The sequence below is a fragment of the Triticum urartu genome, chromosome 7A (assembly GCF_056163025.1).
Source record: "Triticum urartu cultivar PI428250 chromosome 7A, HENAU_Tu73, whole genome shotgun sequence".
In the NCBI taxonomy this organism is placed as follows: Eukaryota; Viridiplantae; Streptophyta; class Magnoliopsida; order Poales; family Poaceae; genus Triticum; species Triticum urartu.
The window spans coordinates 80886263-80905164 of NC_141879.1; the positions used below are offsets into that span (position 1 = coordinate 80886263).

Sequence of the window (18902 nt, forward strand, 5' to 3'; positions counted from 1 at the left end):
TCACAGGAGGGAGAGGGAGGCGCCAGGGCTTAGGTGTGGTGCTGCCCTCCCTTCCCCCCACTATATATAGGGCCAAGGGAGAGGGGGGGCGCAGCCTTGGCCCTTCCTCCAAGGAAGGGTGCGGCCAGGGGAGGAGTCCCTCCTCCCCAAGGCACCTCGGAGGTGCCTTCCCCCTTTAGGACTCTTCCTTTCCCTCTTCTCTTGGCGCATGGGCCTCTTGGGGCTGGTGCCCTTGGCCCATATAGGCCAAGGCGCACCCCCTACAGCCCATGTGCCCCCCCCCCCCCCGGGGCAGGTGGCCCCACCCGGTGGACCCCCAGGACCCTTCCGGTGGTCCCGGTACAATACCGGTGACCCCGAAACTTGTCCCGATGGCCGAAATAGCACTTCCTATATATAATTCTTTACCTCCGGACCATTCCGGAACTCCTCCTGACGTCCGGGATCTCATCCGGGACTCCGAACAACTTTCGGGTTACCGCATACTAATATCTCTATAACCCTAGCGTCACCGAACCTTAAGTGTGTAGACCCTACGTGTTCGGGAGACATGCAGACATGACCGAGATGACTCTCCAGTCAATAACCAACAGCGGGATCTGAATACCCATGTTGGCTCCCACATGTTCCACGATGATCTCATCAGATGAACCACGATGTCAAGGACTTAATCAATCCCGTATACAATTCCCTTTGTCTAGCGGTACGATACTTGCCCGAGATTCGATCGTCGGTATCCTGATACCTTGTTCAATCTCGTTACCAGCAAGTCTCTTTACTCGTTTCGTAACACATCATCCCGTGATCAACTCCTTGATCACATTGTGCACATTATGATGATGTCCTACCGAGTGGGCCCAGAGATACCTCTCCGTTTACACGGAGTGACAAATCCTAGTCTCGATTCGTGCCAACCCAACAGACAGTTTCGAAGATACCTGTAGTGTACCTTTATAGCCACCCAGTTACGTTGTGATGTTTGGCACACCCAACGCACTCCTACGGTATCCGGGAGTTGCACAATCTCATGGTCTAAGGAAATGATACTTGACATTAGAAAAGCTTTAGCATACGAACTACATGATCTTGTGCTAGGCTCAGGATTGGGTCTTTGTCCATCACATCATTCTCCTAATGATGTGATCCCGTTATCAATGACATCCAATGTCCATGGTCAGGAAACCGTAACCATCTATTGATCAACGAGCTAGTCAACTAGAGGCTTACTAGGGACATGGTGTTGTCTATGTATCCACACATGTATCTGAGTTTCCTATCAATACAATTCTAGCATGGATAATAAACGATTATCATGAACAAGGAAATATAATAATAATAACTAATTTATTATTGCCTCTAGGGCATATTTCCAACATGGAGTGTACTCAATACTCGGATTATACTCTTGAATCATTTCGACCCATCGAGTTTGCCTGAGGTTGAGATTAGGCTGAGTGAAGATGTACTTGAGACTCTTGTGATCAGTGAAAACATCCACTTTTCTTCCCAATAGAAGATATCTCCAAGTCAAAAGAGCATGCACAACTGCCGCCAACTCGAGATCATGAGTGGGGTAGTTCTTCTCATTAGGCTTCAACTGGCGAGATGTATAAGCAACAACTTTCTTTTCTTGCATCAAAACTGCGCCAAGACCTTGGAGAGAGGCATCACAAAAGACCTCGTACGGTTTGGATTCATCAGGCGGAGTCAGAACTGGAGCAGTGATCAACTTCTCTTTCAAAGTGTTGAAAGCAATATCACACTCCGGAGACCAAACGTACTTGACGTGCTTCTAGAGAAGATTTGAGAGAGGCTTCGCGATCTTAGAAAAGTTTTCAACGAATCTTCGGCAATAGCTTGCGAGACCGAGAAAACTGCGGAGTTGCTTCACGTTCTGAGGAGGTTCCCAATTCACAATTGCGGACACCTTCTCGGGATTCACGGCAATGCCCTTGGCAGAGATGATATGGCCAAGATAAAGAACCTCATTGAGCCAAAATTCACACTTGGAGAACTTGGCGTAGAACTGATGTTCTCTGAGCTTATCAAGAACCAAACGCAAGTGCTTGGCATGATCTTCCTTGTTCTTGGAGAAAACCAGAATGTCGTCGAGATAGACCAAAACGAAGTCATTGATGTAGGCATTGAAGATGAAGTTCATCATGCGAGAGAACGTCGGAGGAGCGTTGGCGAGGCCAAAAGACATGACAGTGTATTCATATGAACCAAAGCTTGTTCTGAATGCTGTCTTGGGAATATCTTCTTCACGAATGCGAATCTGGTGATAACCCATACGGAGATCAAGCTTGGAGAATACTTGAGCACCTTTGAGTTGTTCGAACAGCTCATTGATGTTGGGAAGTGGGTATTTGTTCTTGATGGTCTTCTTCTTCACTGGACGGTAATCAACACAAAGTCGGTCCGTTCCATCCTTCTTCTTCACAAAAAGAACACCACAACCCCATGGAGAAGAACTAGGCCGGATGAGACGCATTTTCTCTTGCATATCGAGTTGCTTCTTCAGCTCCTTCAACTCTTTAGGTCCGATCTTGTAAGGACGTTTGCACACAGGTTCCGTGCCAGGCTCAAGTTCAATAACGAATTCAACTGGCCGGTGCGGAGGCATTCCTGGGAGCTCTTCTGGAAAGACGTCTTGATATTCGCAAATGACTGGAATTTGAGAGATGGCATCCAATTCACCCTTCTCATTAAGAGAAAACAGACGGATAGTATTATCCCGAGCGGCAAAGACAATTACATCCTCAGACGAATGAGTCAATTGAATCTGCCTGGCAGCACAATCAAGATGTGCCTTGTGCTTAGAAAGCCAATCCATTCCGAGAATAAGATCAATATCTGAGTTACCAAGCACCATAGGAGAAGAAAGGAACTTGTAGTCGCCCAATGTGATAGTAACATCCGGAGCCATCATTTTGGTGTTCATGAACAAACCCGGAGAAGAAACCGCTATCGGCTTAGGCAAATCAATAGTATGTACATCATGCATGGATGCAAAAGGCTTCGACAAAAATGATAAAGATGCACCAGTGTCAAAAAGAACTCTTGCGGGAATGTCATTAACAGGAAGGTTACCCATGATCACATCTGGTGATTCCTCTGCCTGAGCTGCATTCAATAAGTTGACCTTGGCAGACTTGGGGTTATGCTTGACCACAGCTGTACTTGCCGATCTGACAGGAGGAGGAGGAGGAAGACGCCTCTGGTTGAAACACTTGTTGGCATAGTGACCCTTCTGTTGGCACTTGTTGCATGTGACCTCTGAAAGTGGACGGTGATACGGAGCACTCGATCTTGGAGCTTGAGACGAAGCCTTGTTCTGAAAGCCAGGGTTGGGTGGGTGGGAAGAACCACTGCCACCTTTGCTCTTCTGCTGATACGGCTGACGGAATGGGGGAGGAGGAAGCCAAAACTTTTGCTGCTTGGCCACTTGAGTAGAGGAAGGAGTAACATCTCTGACTCGCTTCCTGGAAGCATCACACCTCAACTGAGCAGCCTCTTGCTTCAGTGCCATGTTGTAGAACTCATCGTATCTCAAGGGCTCAAAGAGAACAAGAGCGAGCTGAATATCTTCTCTGAGACCACCCCTGAACTGATATATCATGCTCTTCTCATCAGGCACGTCCTGCTTGGCAAAGCGGGCGAGCTTCTGGAACAACTTGTTGTAGTCATAGACAGACAAAGAGCCTTGCTTCAGATTGCGGAATTCCTCACGCTTGCTTTCAACCACACTCTGCGGAATATGATGAGCTCGGAAATCTCGACGGAAATCATCCCAAGTGATAACACGTCCACCTCTGGAATCCTTGTACTGCTGGAACCATTCTGCAGCTTGATCTTTGAGTTGGAAGGAAGCGAACTTGACAAAGTCCTCAGGCCTGACGTTACTGCACTCGAAATGCTTACACAGATCCACAAGCCAATCGTCAGCATCGGTTGCCTCAACACAATTGCTGAAAGTCTTTGGCCCATTAGAAAGGAACTGGTTGAGTGTAGCAAAGTTACTCTGATTGCTGCCTTGATTCCCTTGACTACCTTGATTGCGCTCTTGAAGAATTTGCATGATCAGCTGTGTGTTTGCATTGGTTGCGGCCATCACAGCTTGCCATGCCTCCGGAGGAGGTGGAGGTGGTGGCGGATCTTGATTCTGGTTCTGACTGGTGCTCTTAGCGGGAGCCATCCTGAAGAGGTTGACCACCGTTAGCACATAGACAGATAAATGAAGCTGAAACCAACGGAATGAAAATTGCAACATAAAGTCTTCACATCCGAACAAAATGAACGAATGCATTCCTCTTAAAGTGGTCACATATCCCCAAATTGAGAAGCCACGTAGAATTAGGTAGAAGAAGTAAAACAACAAGATACGGCTCGAGAACGAATAATCGGTAAGAAATCCCAATCTCAAACCAATATCCGTGGAAGAAGAACTAGAGCTACGAGAATTCCCACCTATGAAACTCCCGAACCTTTTTGGTTATGCAATCAGGTGTTGGGGATACAGGGGAAGCATAATATCTCACCCAAACTAGCAAATCCTACATCCAGCTGTATCCATCCTTCAACACATAACCAAGAAAACTTCAGAAACCATCTACCTCAACCTTCGAAAAGCATCCGTTATATGAGTTATGGCAATACTCCCGAACTCCCGCCCCAGTACTGGGTGGCGTCGAGGTTATCTCACCAACGAACTGCATAAAAGAGATTTTCGATGTCGGCGAACATATCTCAAGTATTCCAGAATTGCAACGATAAAATTATGATGAAAACACCTCAGAGCTCAACTCCCCGGGACACTTCGACTAAACCCCTGACAGGAGGCACCAAGACAATGTTCTCATCATAAGTCATCGGAACGATTCCAAGATACTCGCGTGATCCTAAATTTTTTTTTTTGTGAAATTTGAGAAGAGAAGAGTCAAAACTCTACGTCAGGATGCCTTACCAGAGCGATGAGGAGACTGGGAAGTAAAAGAATTCCTAAACTCTCCGATATATAATTTCTAAATGACTCAAAACATTTTTCTAGACACAACTCGGCCGCTAAAAACGATCAAGCAATGGGGCTCCTAAGGTCGGGGAAGGCTCTGATTACCAACTTGTAACACCCTCGATGCGACTATAGCTCCCACGTGTCGAGGCACGACTTAGAGACATAATCGCATTGAAGGCATATGTCGCAAGTTAGGCAATCTTCACAACATCCCAAGTAATATGAATAATAAAGGGGAGAACATAGTTGGCTTACACTCGCCACGTCACATCAAAGTACATAAATAACATCCGTCATGCAAACACTCATGGCCCGACTACGGCGCCAAAATAGAAAAGAACCCAACATGCGACAAGGCCCCGAATCAAACCCCAACTAGGCAGCACTACTGATCATCAGGAAAAGACACGTAGTAACGCTGAGAGTCTTCGTCAAACTCCCACTTCAGCTCGTACGCGTCACCTGGAGCGGAATCACCTGGACCTGCATATGGAGTTATAGTATCTGTGAGCCACATGGACTCAGCAATCTCGCACCCTCGCGATCAAGACTATTTAAGCTTATAGGAAGGGTAAGGCCAAAATATGTGGAGCTGCAGCAAGCGACTAGCATATATGGTGGCTATCATATTCGCAAGAGAGAGCGAGAAGAGGAGGCAAAGCGCGAGCGTGAAAACTAGAGAGCAACCTACGCAAACATTACTCCAACACCGTGTCCACTTCCCGGACTCCGCCGAGAAGAGGCCATCACGGCTACACACTCAGTTGATTCATTTTAATTAATTAAGGTTCAAGTTATCTACAACTAGACATTAACAAATTCCCATCTGCCCATAACCGCGGGCACGGCTTTCGAAAGTTCAATCCCTGCAGGGGAGTCCCAACTTAGCCCATGACAAGCTCTCACGGTCAACGAAGGAATAGACCTCCTCCCAAGACGTTCCTATTAGACTCGGTATCTCGGTAACTCAAGACACTTCGACAGGTTAAAACAAGACCAGCAACACCACCCGAATGCGCCGACAAATCCCGATAGGAGCTGCACATATCTCTTTCTCAGGGCACACTCAGATGAGCAAGACGTCGGGTAGGCCAGCCCAGAGTTGCCCCTGGTAGCCCCGGACATCGCTTGGTTGGACCAACACTCAGAGGAGCACTGGCCCGGGGGGGTTAAAATAAGATGACCCTTGAGTCTACAGAACCCAAGGGAAAGAAAAGGCTAGGTGGCGAATGGTAAGACCAATGTTGGGTATTGCTGGAAAAGCTTTAATCAAGGCGAAATATCAAGGGGTTCCCATTATAACCCAACCGCGTAAGGAACGCAACAATCCGGGAACATAAGACCGATATGACGGAAACTAGGGCGGCAAGAGTGGAACAAAACACTAGGCGAGAGGTCGAGCCTTCCACCCTTTACCAAGTATATAGATGCATTAAGATAACATAGCAATATAATGATATCCCAACAAGTAAATAAATGTTCCAACAAGGAACGGCTCCAAACTTCACCTGCAACTAGCAACGCTATAAGAGGGGCTGAGCAAAGCGGTAACATAGCCAATCAACGGTTTGCTAGGACATGGTGTGTTAGAGGTTTGACATGGCAATTTGGGAGGCTTTCAAGCAAGTGGTAGGCATCGTAGCAAGGGCATAGCAAAAGAGCGAGCAAACTGGCATAGCAAAGATAGTAGTGATTTTGAGGGTATGATCATCTTGCCTGCACAGTTGTCAGAGTTGACTGGATCCTCAAAAGCAAACTCAACGGGCTCCTCGGTAGCGAACTCGTCTCCCGGATCTACCCAAACAAGACAAACAAGCCACAAGGATACAATCAACCACGTGCAAACTCAAACAACACAATGCAAAGAAGATATGCTATGCGGGATGCGATGCGGGATGCCAAATGCAAGATATGACAGGAAATGCATGAACCTGGCCTCAACATGGAATTCCAAGGGTGCAACTGGAAAGATAAGATGAAATCACTTGAAAACGATATAAAGAACGCCGGAATCGGAGTTACGGTTTGGAAATGGCAAGCGTTTTAAGAATGACACCGGTCTGCAATTTACAGCAAGTAGGCATCTAAATGCAATGAAACGAACATGCTACAGCACCCAAACATGACAACAAAATACATGGAAGGGATGCACACAAGATGCTTAACAAAAGTCTAGCACTGAGCTACGGCCAAATCATCCATTAACAGGTTCGAACAAGCATGGCAAAAACGCAAATGCAAAACAGATTCCAGACTTTGTGAAATTAACATTTGTCTGAAATTTCAGATCATGAAGCCCTCTTCGGAGCAACAAAACAACATGATACATGACCTGATTAAGACAAAGAAGAACATGGCATGGAGATACTCGACAAGCTTAACAAAAGACCCAAAGTGACCTGGGGCCAAAAGGTTCATAAAATATACTAACGGGCACACGAACATAGCTGAAACACAATCAGTTTTCAGACTTAGTGAAAACTGAGACATGCTGAAATATAACTCACGAAGGCATGTAAACGAGCTCGATGCACTCACTACGGTGCAAGTCATGGCAAGGAAAACATACATCCTTTAAGAAGGCACAAAATTCAAGCTAGACATGGCAAGAACAATGGCATAGCATGCACAGATCAACTACAATAGCATCGGCAAAATCGCAAACGAGTTGACGATCTGCCCAGATTCACCATGAAGCAAAAGTAGATCTCGATTGACTCAAGCTAGGATGCTCCATAATTGCAACCAAAGACATGGATGGATAGAGCATAACATGGTTAACAAAACTCCTTTACTGATCATCCCCAAAAGAGGCACGGATCACTAGGAAACAAGCTGAACATATGGCATCATGAACTAAATAATCCAAGACTTAGTGAAAACTACCAAGTCCCTGAAAACAGATTTACCGGGTGCCTCACTTTGCAAGCTTGCACAAGTCACCACACACATCACAAAAATGCATGGGTTGCACCTCTGGAAAGAAGACAAAATCCTTAAAAAAACATATGAAGGACTCACAGGCATAGCATGCACACAACAATCATGGCAAAAATGACAAAAGTCTAAGATGAACTAGCAGATCTGACAATTAACTCATGAAGGCCTCTTCTAACAGCATTTCGGGCATCAAGATGAACTCAAATGAAAATGATGCAATGGAATAAAATGATGTACTCATCGAGACGAACATTTTGATATGCTATATGCCCAAATCGGAGTTACGGATGCAAAGTTACGGGGCCTCGAACAGGAGCATATGGAGTAAAAATTCTAGGGACTTAGCAAAAAAAACAACCTCTGGATCTGGATCTAGGGTTCGCACGAAAACCGAGACGCGGCGCTGCACTGTTCACCGGTCGGCGTGGAAGCCGAGGACGACCGGCGCCGGAGTCTCGCAGGAGAGGAGGGAGCTCGCCGGACCGGACGCGGGCGGCGGCCGGGGAGGACGTCGCCGGCGGGGAAGGACGCCGCGGTGGCGCGGCTTGCGGCTCCGGCCACCGGAGTCGAAGGACGGGGCGGCGCGGGACTTGAGGCTCCGGCCACCGGAGTCGCGGGCGGCGGCGGAGGCCGGTAATGGCGCGCGGCGGCGCCGGCGATCTGGCGCGGGGACGAAGGAGGGAGCGCGCGGGGCTCCTCTGGCCCGAGGGGTCGGCGGGGAGGGCCGGCCCCGGGCCTCGCGGGCCGGCGGCGGCGGGGAAGTGGGCACGGGCGGCGGCCACTAGGCGGAGGACACGTGGCGGCTGACGGGGAGGCCGGACAATGTCCGTCGGCGGGGCAGATGTCTGGCGCGCGCGAGGACGAATGAATCTAGGGTTTTCGGGGGAGGAGGAGATCCGGATTTCGGGGGAGGCTATATATAGGCATAAGTGGAGCTAGGAGAGTCCAAATGAGGTGCGGTTTTCGGCCACGCGATCGTGATCGAACGCTCTAGGACAAGGAGCAGAGTTAGTTGGGTTTTGGGCCAAATTGGAGGGGTGTTGGGCTGCAACACACACGAGGCCTTTTCGGTCCCTCGGTTAACCGTTGGAGTATCAAACGAAGTCCAAATGATACGAAACTTGACAGGCGGTCTACCGGTAGTAAACGAAGGCCGCTTGGAAAGTCTCGGTCCAATCCGGAAATGTTTAATCCCCATACACGAAAGAAAGCTAGAAATGACCACCGGAGGAGAACGAAGAGCCGGAATGCAAAACAGACAACGGGGAAAATGCTCGAATGCATGAGATGAACACGTATGCAAATGCAATGCACATGATGACATGATATGAGATGCATGACAACGAAAACAACACACGGAGACGAGACCCAAACTCGAGGAAATAAATATAACTTAACGCCGGAAACGGCAAGAGTTGGAGTACAAATTGGGAAAGTTACATCCGGGGCGTTACAGCGACGGAGGAGACCTACGGCGACGGCGGAGAGGACGATGTCCGCGGTCGGCGTGAAGACGGCGTCAGAGAGGTTGCGGCAGCGAAGCGCTTCGTCGCCAGCGTCGTCGAGAGCTAGCGGTGGTGCTAGGGTTCGTGTGAGGGTGGAAGAAGAGATAGTTACCGCTGTGATAGTGTATTTATAGGCACAGGGGCGGCACTGTGCTATTACATAGGTGCCCCTGGCGATTCGCATCTGAGTAACACATGGCCAGTATGCGGAGTTTTGGGGTTTGTTCCACGTCCCACGCACGCCTGGATTGTCGGGTGGTCGTTCCTACTTCTTCGGATTTCATGTGGAGGAATGAACATTGAAAACGGACTTAATGGTTGTCTCTGTATCTTCTGCTGACAAGGACGCAGAGAAGACATTCGACAGTTTCAATAGAATGCATACGACTTGGAGAGATAGAGCTTGAGATAGAAAGCATAGAGAAGTTGGGGTCCGATCACATTCACTTAGTTCAAAAGATTCAACACGAAGACATAGCTATAAGTGAATGCTGTAGAGGACAGAACAATAGCATATATATATATGTATATATCTATAATCAACATAGTGAAGATAATCATGAAAATATGTTGAGTTCGAAGCCAAACCAAATGTGAAGACATTGCAAGGTAACGCCATGAGTGAAACACTTCAAAACAGAACGTTTGGTGGTGGCGTTACCCACCGTATAGGAAGTATTAGACCCAGACACGGCGCACAATTATCGTGGCGCTCCGAAATCAAATTCCACATTAATGTATTCACACTTAGTATGTATGTCTTCATTGATTGAAGATATACTTCGCTTCATGTGTTGCACATCTAAGTCATCAATATGCATAAGGGTTAGGATGTGTGCCTGATCACAGGACATTTGAGGATTCCAGGATATTTAGCTCACACCATAACTTGCAAAACCTTTTCTCATCCAAGGGCTTGGTGAAGATATCTGCCAATTTCTCTTCAGTGTTGACGTGTATGATATCAATGTCTTCCTTCACAACATGATCTCTGAGAAAGTGATGACGAATTTCAATGTGCTTTGTCTTCGAGTGCTGAACTGGGTTGTTGGCAATCTTGATGGCGCTTTCATTGTCGCAGTAAAGTGGCACTTGCTTCAGATGAATGCCATAGTCCTTGAGTGTTTGCTTCATCCACAGAAGCTGAGCGCAGCAAGATCCAGCAGCAATGTATTCAGATTCAGCAGTGGAGAGAGATACACAGTTCTGCTTCTTTGAAGACCAACATACAAGTGATCGTCCCAGAAAGTGACATGTGCCTGATGTAGACTTGCGATCAACTTTGTCACCAGCATAATCAGCATCTGAGAATCCAACCAAATCAAACTCTGAGCCCTTTGGATACCATAATCCTAGAGTTGGGGTGTTAGCCAAATATCGAAGAATTCGCTTCACGGCTAAGTGATGCGACTCCTTTGGTGCCGCTTGAAATCGAGCACACATGCAAACACTAAGCATAATATCTGGCCTAGATGCACATAGATAAAGTAAAGAACCAATCATGGAGCGGTATACCTTTTGATCGAACTCTTTACCATTGTCGTCAGGATCCAGATGATGTTTGGCTGGCATTGGTGTTGTGAAGCCTTTGCAGTCTTGCATAACGAACTTCTTCAGGCAATCTTTGAGATACTTCTCTTGAGATATGAAGATGTCATTGCGTTGTTGTCGTATTTGAAGACCAAGGAAGAACTTCAGCTCCCCCATCATGGACATCTGATATTGCTCTTGCATCATATATCCAAACTCTTCACTGTACTTCTGATTGGTGCAGCCAAAGATAATGTCATCCACATATATTTGGCACACAAACAGTTCACCATCATATGTCTTCGTGAAAAGAGTGGGATCTAGGGAACCAGGTATGAAGCCTTTGCTCTTCAGGAAGTATTTGAGTGTGTCATACCAGGCCCTAGGGGCTTATTTGAGGCCATACAGTGCCTTGTTGAGCTTGTATACCATGTCAGGATGTTTTGGATTTTCAAAGCCAGATGGTTGTGCAACATACACTTCTTCTTCAGTCTTGCCATTGAGAAAGGCACTCTTCACATCCATTTGATATAGAAGTATGTTATGATGATTTGCATAGGCCAGCAGTATGTGTATGGCTTCAAGCCTAGCCACAGGAGCAAATGTTTCATCGAAGTCAATGCCTTCCACTTGAGTATATCCTTGAGCAACGAGACGAGCTTTGTTTCTGACAACTTGACCATGCTCATCTTGCTTGTTGCGGTATATCCATTTGGTGCCTATTATATTGTGCTTCCGTGGATCAGGACGCTTAACCAGTTCCCATACATTATTCAGCTCAAACTGTTGAAGCTCTTCTTGCATAGCTTAAATCCATTTAGGTTCCATGAAGGCTTCTTCAACTTTCTTGGGTTCTGATATTGAGACGAATGCGAAGTGCCCACAGAGATTTGCTAGCTGAGTTGCCCTTGAACGAGTGAGTGGACCAGGTGCATTGATGCTATCAATTATTCTTTCAATTTGCACTTCATTGGCAACGCGAGGATGTACAGGGCGAAGACTTTGCTCTTGCTTTTCATTGTCGTTGTTGGAAGGAATGTCTTCAGGCTGAGCATTGTCTTCATGTTGATCAGGTGCTGAAATGATAAGTTCTTCTTCAGGATGAGCTTCAGAAGGTATAATTTCTCCAGTTCCCATCAGCTTGATTGATTCACTGGATGGAACTTCATCTAGCACACTTGGCAGGTGCTCTCTTTGTGATCCGTTGGTCTCATCGAACCGCACATCCACTGTTTCAACCACTTTGTAATGAAAGAGATTGAAGACTCTGTAGGAGTGCGAATCCTTTCCATATCCAAGCATAAAACCCTCATGTGCTTTTGGTGCAAATTTTGGGGTGTGATGTGGGTCCTTGATCCAGCACCTTGCGCCAAATACTCTGAAGTAACTGACATTTGGCTTTTTGCCAGTAAGGAGCTCATAAGATGTCTTGTTCAGTAGCTTGTGAAGATAAACACGATTGATTGTATGGCATGCAGTATCAATAGCTTCGGGCCGGAATTTTCTTGGGGTCTTGTATTCATCTAGCATCGTTCTGGCCATCTCAATTAGTGTTCTGTTCTTGCGTTCGACGACGCCATTCTGCTGTGGCGTGTACGGGGCTGAGAATTCATGTGTGATGCCCAAGGTATCAAGATATGTGTCAAGGCCAGTGTTCTTGAATTCAGTGCCATTGTCACTTCTGATGTGCTTTATCTTGGCGCCAAAATTGTTCATAGCATGATTGGCGAAGCGTCTGAAGACATCCTGCACTTCAGTCTTGTAAAGGATTATGTGCACCCAAGTATATCTAGAATAATCATCAACAATAACGAAGCCATAGAGGCAAGCAGTAGTAGTTAGAGTTGAGTAATGAGTGGGACCGAAAAGATCCATGTGAAGCAGTTCGAAGGGTTGAGTAGTAGTCATGATTGTCTTCGAGGGATGTTTGGCCCTCGTCATCTTCCCTGCTTCACAGGCACCGCATAAATGGTCTTTCTTGAACTTGACGCCCTCGATGCCTATGACATGCTTCTTCTTCGCAAGGGTGTGGAGGTTCCTCATGCCAGCATGTCCAAGCCTCCGATGCCATAGCCAGCATTCTGAAGCCTTTGCTAGAAGACATACTGCAAGATGTGGCCCTGCTGAGAAATCTACCACATACAAACCATCTTTTCGATACCCTTCAAACACTAGAGACTTGTCAGATTCCATTAGTACAAGGCAACGATATTTTCCAAACATTACGATCATGTTCAAATCACAAAGCATTGAGACAGACATTAAGTTGAAGCCAAGGGGTTCAACAAGCATGACTTTATCCATGTGATGATCCCTTGAGATTGCAACTCTACCTAGACCCAATACCTTACTTTTACCAGTGTCAGCAAATGTGATGTGGCTCTTGTTGGATGGACGTAAAGTTGAGTCCATAAGAAGACTTCTTTTGCCAGTCATGTGATTTGTACACCCACTGTCAATAATCCATTCTGAAGACGCTGGTGTCGTACCCTACAGTGCAGTTAGGGAGATAGGCTTTACCAAGAGCATTGTGAAGCAAAAACATTTGACGAACCAGTGGGTTATGAAAGCTTAGATCCAGGTTAGGACTAATAGGGAGTGTAGCAAGCGATTCAGGTATGAAGTACATAGTAAGACCATTTGGGCATTTGATCTTGCCCCCTACAAGATGTTTAAGGTCCCCAGCAATAGTGTCAGACGATTTTGGTTTTCTGCTGGAGACCTTTCCCTGCAAAAGAGAGTTAAGCCTTCTTAACCACCCACATCTTCAAGGGTGGCTTAGAAGCAATAAGTCTAAGTGCAGCATCTGAGAATTTTGGCTTTGAAGCCTTAGCAAACAGTCTTGCAGGTGGACAATAGTACTCATAAGAATAAGCAGAATAGTTCCTGGTCTTATGAACATAGCAGTTTGATGAGCCGCTCTCATATTCATATGACTGAGTATGGTTTCCCTGCAAAACATTTGCGTTAGTGCGACTCAGGTGAGTCCTCTGTTTGTATGAAGCCTTTGGACCATATGAAGCCTTTGGTCTGAGGTTTGTCTTCTTCAAGTGAGGTGTCATGAAGACATTCACAGGAAGACTTTCCAGACACCTTTTCGGAACCCAGATCTTCTTCATAGGCGGTCCATTCCTGCAGTTAGTACCAATGTACCTGGCAAACACTTCACCATTCTGATTCTTAAACAGTATATAATTTGCATCAAAGGATTCATCAATGATAATGGGGTTAGCACAAGTGAAGCCAGTTAGATTGGATGGATCTGCTGAAGGTTCCTTTGCAGCAACCCACATGGTTTTGGGGTACTGCTCAAGTTTCCAGTAAGAGCCATCTGCATTCATTTTCCTTACGAACCCTACACCCTCTTTCCTAGGGTTTCGGTTCAGAATCTGCTTTTTTAGGACATCACATAGCGTCTGATGCCCTTTAAGGCTTTTGTACATCCCTGTTTCAAGCAATGTCTTCAACCTAGCATTCTCATCAGCAATAGCGGTGGTATCCTCAACAGAGGGGTTAATTACCACATCAACAGTTGAAGATATTTCAACAGCAGTAGCAGTAGAACATTCAGCAACAGAAGTAGCATTATCACGCTCAATGCATTTAAGACATGGTGGTTCAAATCCTTCCTGAGCGGGACTGATCTGTTTGGCGCGAAGTGACTCGTTTTCCGTTTGAAGATCTTCATGAACCGCTCTCAATTTCTCAAGATCTTGCTTCCTTTGCAGATAATCATAGGAAAGCTTTTCATGAGTTGTTGAGAGAGTTTCATGACGATTTTCAAGTTCCTGATACTTAACGTGAAGATTTTTTATGTCTTCAATTAAGGATTCAGATCGAGTCATTTCAGCACCCAACAGATCATCGCTTCTGTCTAACAGTTTTTGAATATGTTCCATAGCTTTCTGTTGTTCAGTTGCAATTTTAGCAAGTGTTTTGTAGCTAGGTTTTGAAACACAATCAGAGTCATCGTCACTAGATGTTTGATAGTGAGTAGTGCGTGTGTTTACCTTGGCACCGCGTGCCATGAAGCAGTAGGTAGAAGCGGAGTAGTCCTTGTCATTTGCATCGGTGTCGGTGATGAAGTCATTGTCTTCAGTGTTGAAGATGGACTTGGCAACGTATGCTGTAGCCAGACTTGCGAAGCCTGAGTCGGATTCCTCTTCAGACTCCACCTCCGCCTCCTCAGAAGCAGACTCCTCCTCTGAATCCATTTCCTTGCCAACAAACGCACGTGCCTTGCCAGATGAGCTCTTCTTGTGTGATGAAGACTTTGAGGAAGACTTGGAAGAAGACTTTGAGTATTTCTTCTTCTTCTTCTTATCGTCAGAGTCATATTCCTTGCTCTTCTTCTTCTTTTTGTTCTCATTGTCCCACTGTGGACACTCAGAGATGAAGTGGCCAAGTTTCTTGCACTTGTGACATGTTTTCTTCTTGTAGTCATGAGCAGGAGCTTCATCATTCCTTGAACTTGATCGGGAAGACTTTCTGAAACCTTTCTTCTTCGTGAATTTTTGGAACTTCTTGACAAGCATAGCAAGTTCCCTTCCAATGTCTTCAGGATCATCAGAACTGCTATCAAATTCTTCTTCAGATGAGGAGACAGCTTTTGCCTTCAAGGCACGAGTTCGCCCATAGTTTGGACCGTAGATATCTCTTTTCTCCGAAAGCTGAAACTCATGTGTGTTGAGCCTCTCAAGTATGTCAGAATGATCGAGTGTCTTGAAATCAGGACGTTCTTGGATCATCAGGGCCAGGATGTCAAACGAACTATCAAGTGATCTCAGTAGCGTCTTGACGACTTCGTGTTTGGTAATCTCAGTGGCGCCGAGGGCTTGAAGCTCATTTGTGATGTCAGTGAGTCGGTCAAATGTGTGCTGGACATTCTCATTGTCATTTCGCTTGAAGCGGTTGAAGAGGTTGCGAAGGACACTGATTCTTTGATCTCTCTGGGTTGAGATGCCTTCATTGACCTTGGAGAGCCAGTCCCAGACCAGCTTGGATGTCTTCAAGGCACTCACACGGCCATACTGTCCTTTGGTCAGATGACCACAGATGATGTTCTTGGCAGTAGAGTCCAGTTGAACGAATTTCTTGACATCAGCAGCAGTGACACCTTCTCCAGCCTTGGGAACGCCGTTCTCAACGACATACCATAGGTCGACGTCAATGGCTTCAAGATGCATACGCATCTTATTCTTCCAGTAGGGATATTCAGTTCCATCGAAGACGGGGCACGCAGCGGAGACTTTAATTATCCCTGCAGTCGACATAGCTAAAACTCCAGGTGGTTAAACCGAATCACACAGAATAAGGGAGAACCTCGCTCTGATACCAATTGAAAGTGCGTTATATCGACTAGAGGGGGGGTGAATAGGCGATTTTTATGAAAGTCTTCAAAACGTGGAAGTTATGAAGACAAACAGTAGAGATATGCCTATTACTATGCAGCGGAAGTTAGACTACACTAGGCAAGCCATGGTCAAGTATCAATAGAGTGAAAGCACAGTGACAAATAGCTGTAGTGTAATAAGGATCAGGTAAGAAGATACTATGAAGCCAAACAGATCATACACTCACGTTGTGAAGACAAAAGATAGATCAGACATGCAATGACTTCACAATGAGTGATTAGTAAGTAGAAGGAAGTGAAGATAAAACCAGTGACTCGTTGAAGACAATGATGTGTTAGACCAGTTCCAGTTGCTGTGACAACTATACGTCTGGTTGGAGCGGCTAGGTATTTAAACCTTAGGACACACAGTCCCGGACACCCAGTCCTGAACACGCAGCTCAGAACACCAAGTCCTCACCGTATTCTCCTTGAGCTAAGGTCACATAGTCCTCGCCCAATCACTCTGGTAAGTCTTCAAGGTAGACTCCCAAACCTTCACAGACTTCGTTCACTGGCAATCCACAATGTCTCTTGGATGCTCTAAACGCGACGCCTAACCGTCTGGAGGATGCACAGTCCTCAAGTGTAATAAGTCTTCAGATCACACAGACAAGAAGACTTGGGTGATGCCAATTCTCTCTAGCTCTGGTGGTTAGGGCTTTATCCTCGCAGGGAATTCTCTCTCAAAGGCTTCGAGGTGGGTTGCTCTCAAACGACAAAAGCCGTACTCTCAATCTGAGCAGCCAACCGTTTATGGTTGTAGGGGGTGGGCTATTTATAGCCACTTGGTAACCCGACCTGATTTGTCCGAAATGACCCTGGGTCACTAAGGAACTGACACGTGTCCCAACGGTCAGATTTCAAACTCACACGACAACTTTACTTGGGCTACAAGCAAAGTTGACTTGTCCGACTCTAGACAAGATTCGCTCTCATAGTCTTCACTCGAAGACATAGGTTTTTGGTTTAGGCATCACTTCAGTCATTCTGACTGGTTCTCTTGGACCCCACTTAACAGTACGGTGATTCCTATGACTCAACACAAAAGAAAAAGAACTACGAAAGATCTAAGTCTTCGAGCTCCATAGGCTTCACATCGAGTCTTCTCTTGTCATAGTCTTCAATGTGAATATCTTCATATACCACCTTTGACTTCAATGTCTTCATACATTTTTAGGGGTCATCTCTGGTAGTAAAACCGAATCAATGAGGGACTTCTACCTGTGTTATCCTGCAATTCTCACAAACACATTAGTCCCTCAACTAGGTTTGTCGTCAATACTCCAAAACCAACTAGGGGTGGCACTAGATGCACTTACACATATACTACAGCCTAGGCAGTTAGGGGCCTGGCCCAGTTATCTTATCGTGTTAGGGGCTTAGCCTAATTATATCATTAGGAGGATTATATAAACTCATGTAAGGACCCTTTTGAGATTAAGCAAGAAGCAATCATAATTGCTCGGCTTTCTTAGGGAGTCGGGAGACCTAACCCTAGCCGCCGCCTCCCCTGCGCCATCTCCCTCCTACCAAAGCCGCCGCCGCCTCCACCGCGCAAGGACGGCGCCCAGTCGCCGGCCGCCCCGCCCTCGCCCTCGTCCTCCTCCATCCTTCCCCTACAATCTTCATCCTAGAACCGGCAGAACCCTAGCTCCTAACATGTCTCAACTCGAGTATAACTTTATGCTAAGGGAGAAATCTGTCCCCCTTTAGCCATGTTTCTTTAGATTGTTAACCTATAGGCAGAGAAAGTGAGGGGAAACATAAATCTCATGAGGTGGGCACTGAACTGCAACCCGCAGAGAGTTGAAAACTGTTGAATAACTAGTGACAGTGACATACCATCTCTTAATCCGTTCAGCACTGACAGCACCGACTCTAAACTGAGCACGGATAGCATTGCCATCCGCAACCATTCGTTCAATTCGAGGAAACAGAAACAGAGGATTTATTCAGAAAACAGAAGCAGAGGGGGGATCTCACCATCACGATCCCTCAATTTCTCGACGAGGGCAGCACACGAGCGGGCCAGCTCGCCGGTAAACGCAGGCCGGACGGAGCTTCGGACGCATAGCCTGTCGCCGCTGTCGCCACCGCCGCTGCGGTCGAGGTCATTTTTAGGAGGGTGGGGCGGGAGACGTGGGGGCTGCCGCTGCGACGGCGAGTGGGTGCGGGCCTGCGAGGTAACGAAAAGAAGTCGGGGAAGAGAGAAAACGGGCCAAGTGGGATTTTGTGCTTCAGATCTGCTCGAAATGGGCTCGGATTCGAGATCTAATTCAGCATGCTCTTTCTTTGGCGAACGATAGGGGTCAAATCGCCTGAATATATTTATAATTAAATTCCCCTATTTTCCAAAAACAAATGATCATCAGGTTCTTAAAAATGTTCCTGGATAAAAAAATATTTATGTATTTATAAAAGGAGTTTGAGCTTTTTGAAAAAGAGTTTCTTTAACATAGTGCAAACACAGGCACTCATAAACACACACATACCCTCACATCCATGAACGGGCGCACGC

At 46.4% G+C, this 18902-nt stretch overlaps 1 long non-coding RNA gene across 1 annotated transcript in view; it reads right to left on the bottom strand.

Annotated features, from left to right (window-relative positions):
• Positions 1 to 18625, bottom strand: part of LOC125525327 (uncharacterized) — a 40322-nt gene extending 21697 nt beyond the window's left edge. Inside the window, exon 1 of the long non-coding RNA XR_007291251.2 lies at positions 18368 to 18625. This is a non-coding gene — a long non-coding RNA (uncharacterized LOC125525327). The remainder of the gene's footprint in view (positions 1 to 18367) is intronic.
• Between the last annotated feature and the right edge of the window lie 277 nt (positions 18626 to 18902).